General features: G+C 41.0%; 1 pseudogene; it reads right to left on the bottom strand.

The window, feature by feature from the left end:
- Positions 1–3,040: 3,040 nt before the first annotated feature.
- LOC141126387 (uncharacterized) lies at positions 3,041–4,295 on the bottom strand (annotated as a pseudogene).

Here is a 4,295-nt window from a genome sequence, read left to right as displayed (position 1 = left end):
AAGGGGGTGCAGTGGATGCAGATGTGAGATGTTGTAGAAGGGGTGAGCAGTGGTGAATCAGCAATGCAATGGTTATCAAGAGCATGAGGTGGTGTAGAGGTCAGAAGTGAACAAAGGGTGCAGAGATAATTGGCAGACAAGGGGGCGCAGAGATCAGACCAGCAGGGAACCCTGGGTCTTAGACTGTCTTGTGCAGAGGACAGTTGCTTGGGTATAGAGATGCCCGGCTCAAGAAGATGGCAGACAGCGGGTGGTTCTACATTGTAACTGTCTAATGAGAGGCTGCAATGGCCATTAGAGATACCTGAGGTGCACCTCCAGCCAGTGGGCATGGCAGGAAGGTGTGAGTAGTAGGTTACATACAACTCAACTCTGCATTACTTACTCATGACTGCCGCTACACTGTGCGTTATATACAACTGAACTATGCATTACTTACACCTGACCCCTGCACTGTGCATTAGTTACAGCTGACCCCCGCAATCTGCACTACATATTACTGACCTCTGGACTCCACGTTACTTACTCCTGACCCTTGAACTATGCGTTTGTTGCTACGTATTACTGAATGCTGCTTTACTTATTCCTGACCCCTGCCTTGCACCCTATACATGCTTGAAATAGTAGATCAATGGCACTAGAACCTTAGATAGAAAATGCTTTTGTATTTTAAATACTTTTATACAGAGTTCATTATTTTCGCCAAAAAAAGATTTAATCTTAGTAACTGCCTTTTAATATCTTTCTTGTTCTTGGTTTAATAATCAAATGCCATATTTCTTCCTTGGGGCATTAAAATAATCACTTGTCTTTAGTCACCGTTCTTTATAATTAAGCCCCGGTTCATACCGTGGCAGCTTCAAAGTCGCATGACTTTGAAGCCGGAACCTAGCGTGACTTCGGAATGACTTGCACGCAACTTCTTTAACAGAAGTCAATGCAGGTCGTATCAAAGTCAGACTAAAAGTAGTGCAGGAATCTTTTTCTAAGTCAGAATGACTCAAGTCGCACGGATTAGAATGGTTCCATTGTTCTGAATGGGGTCCAACTTTTGATTGAGAAGTGCTCCAAGGTCAGAGCGCTTGTCGCATCAGTTTGGACTGTCATATCAAATTTATGCTCAGACATTCTCTGTAAAATTTCAAAAACATTAACTCAATGTAGAGCTGCATTATTCTGGCCAAAATGAGAATTACAATTTTTTTGCTTAGAATAAAAAGATGACGATTCTCTCACTATTCTCACTGCATAAAATCTTTCACATTATACAAAAAAAATTGGGCTAACAATACTGGTTAGTTTTTTTTTTTTTTTTAATTTAAGTGTAATTTTTTCCCCAAAAATAGCATTTGAACGACTGCTGCGCAAATACAATGTGACATAAAATATTGCAACAGCCACCATTTTATTCTCTAGGGTCTCTACTAAAAAAAATACATATATAATGTTTGGAGGTTCTAAGTAATTTTCTAGCAAAAAAAAAAAAATGACTTTAACTTGAAACCAACAAATGTCAGAAAAAGGTTTAAAATGTTTGAGTGGTTAAACTTCCCTCATTTACACACCAAAGTGTATTCTTTTGATCTAAAGGACAAATCGTTGCAATGTTTATACTTAAAATGGAGGGCCACCCAAAAATAGAAAATAGCATGAAAAATCTTTAAAAAAAAATTTAAAAAACATTTGAAAAAATTTTTTTTTTAAACTCACCTGAACCCTTGTTGCTAGGCAGTCTTCCTAATCTGCCTCTTCCTATTCCGCGGCTTGTTCTGCTCCTAGCTGAGCGGCCCTGTTGCCTTCTGGGAACTGTGTGTGTTCCCAGAAAACCACGGGGCCATTCACAGAGCGCCGCTCGCGCGTGCGCAGTAGGAAACTGGCAGTGAATCCGCAAGGCTCCACTGCCTGTTTCCCTTACTTAGGATGGCGGTGCCGGGACCCGAGAGCTGAGGGACGGGTCGGCCTCGGGCGGCCGACATCGCGGGCACCCAGGACAGGTAAGTCTACTTATTTAAAGTCAGCAGCTACAGTGTTTGTAGCTGCTGACTTTTAAAAAAAAATTATAGTGGCCGGAATCCCGCTTTAAGTTTCACTGCTAAAGAATGTTGTGATTCTTGGCAGACTGCCCGTTTTTTTTTTTCTTCTTCCTTTCTTTTGAGGGCTGTTGGCTTTAGCAGAGCAGAGAGAATTCTCTGCATAGAAAGAATCAGTTAATACTTTGTCAAGATCGCAAGGGGGGAAAAAAAATCGCGATAACGATTCTTAACTATTAATCGCGCAGCTCTAGCTCAATGTATTTAAGTCTCAGGATCTTTAACATTTCACTAAACACATCTGTAACCAATGCTTTTTGGAAAATTTTTGTGTACAAGGATGGTTCAATATGCTTCAAGAGGAGCTTCAGGCTCCTTCAGAAAAAAATAAAAGTCAGCAGCTACAAACACTGTAGCTGCTGACTTTTAATATTAGGACACTTACCTGTCCACGAAACCAGCGGTGTCTTCACCCAAGCCGATTGGTCATTCGGCTCTCGGGTGCTGCTGCCGCCATCTCGGCTAAGGGAAACCAGCACTGAAGCCTTGCGACTTCACAGCCAGTTCCCTAGTGCACACTGAAAGGTGCCAAATATGGCAGTGGAGGGTGGGTGGGGCTCGACTTTCATGTACATGTATAGCATTTCCTGGTTGCCCTTAACGTGATTGTAAACAATCACCTTGTAAAACAACCCATTCAGTTTGAAAGTGAAATGAAAAGCAAACATTTATGTATAGATATAAAAAAAAAAACATAAATACTTTTTTTTCCCTCTTTTTGATCACACTACCTCTGATCTCAACTGTATAAGAGCTCGGGGGAGGAGAAGTAACAGCACACTGATCTTCCCAGTGAAAGGCTGTGCGGGGGGGACAGGACAAGTCTGTTCATTGGAGGAGAGGAGTCTGAGATCCCAGGACAGCAAGATGACTGACCATGGTAAGCTCTCCTGCCTAATGTGGTCAGTTTTTAAATTGTCTGAAATTAATTTGTAGGGGCACCTAGAATGTTAATAATCAAGGGTGGCATTTATTACTTTCGGCAGCAATGTTTGAGATGGAACATGGTTGTCTGTATTGCTCTGCAGGGTTGGTACATCATTGATTTTCCCTGTTGCTCATCTTAGCAGTGGGAATATTAGGAGACGTAGGGATTTTTTTCCTGAACATTCAAATCTTTTTTAACTTGGCTGACATTAAAAGGAGTACTTTCAGGCAACATATTTTACTGGATATATGGTTACACCTCTAACATCTTCAATCAGATATGCAGGTTCACACACATAGGTTGGACTTGATGGACTTTGTCTTTTTTCAACTTCACCTACTATGTAACTATGTAAGGTTTTTCTATTGGTTTTAGATTGTTCCTGGAATATTTTCCTTTACTTTGACTTGCAAGATCATCATGGTTAAGCTATAATGCTTGCTCATCAAGTTTTTGAGATAATTTTTTACAGTCCTGATGCTGCTTGCTTGTTAGCAGGCTTCAATTTTAAAACCACTTCAAAATCTGCTTTTGCTTATTTCTGCTTTCAAGCCTTTTTTCTTGCAGCCACTCTTCTGGTATGCACTTTCCCATATGTAGTATCTAGATCTAGGGCCTGTGCAGCCTTCCTCAGCTTCCTTCCTTGTATGTTTTTTTGATTTTCAGATATGCCATGGCTCGATTTGCTGGTAGCAGTAGATTTGTACTGTCTGCTGTAATGCTTTGAATGTAGCATTTAATAACAGCCTGAATTTTCCTTCCTTAAAGTAAGCATTGCGCAAGACCTTCTGATAAAACAATTTGTTTGTTTTGCTTCGTCTTTTTGCTGTGGAGTAATACCAGATGCCTGTAATTCATAGTTATTTTTTTAATAATGGTTCAATCCCTGGTAAGCTAAAGATAGGGAGACCCATCACCATCACCCAATAATACAGCCACTTACCCTATTTAATGGACCCTCATTACAAAGGTCACATCAGCACATATGAAGTATATCAGAAGCCCCTCAATCTTCATAAATTCCTAGCAGCAGACTGGGTAATGGATACAGCAAACTTAGATATAACTCTCCTTATCTAAGGTTCAACCCCAAAGTGCTCCAGTGATATTCACCACACACATAACATCCCATGTAAACAAAAGGAAAGATGCCTCATTGCGCAATACATCGCCATTTCGTCAGAGAATCACGCCCCTGACTACGTCATTCTCTGACCAAACGGTGTAGGGAGGAGTTCACGACAAGAAGCTGCTGCATGCTGGGACGCGATGGCCAT

This window comes from Aquarana catesbeiana, linkage group LG01 (assembly GCF_042186555.1).
Source record: "Aquarana catesbeiana isolate 2022-GZ linkage group LG01, ASM4218655v1, whole genome shotgun sequence".
NCBI classification, from domain to species: domain Eukaryota; kingdom Metazoa; phylum Chordata; class Amphibia; order Anura; family Ranidae; genus Aquarana; species Aquarana catesbeiana.
This window is presented reverse-complemented; position numbering and strand designations above follow the sequence as displayed.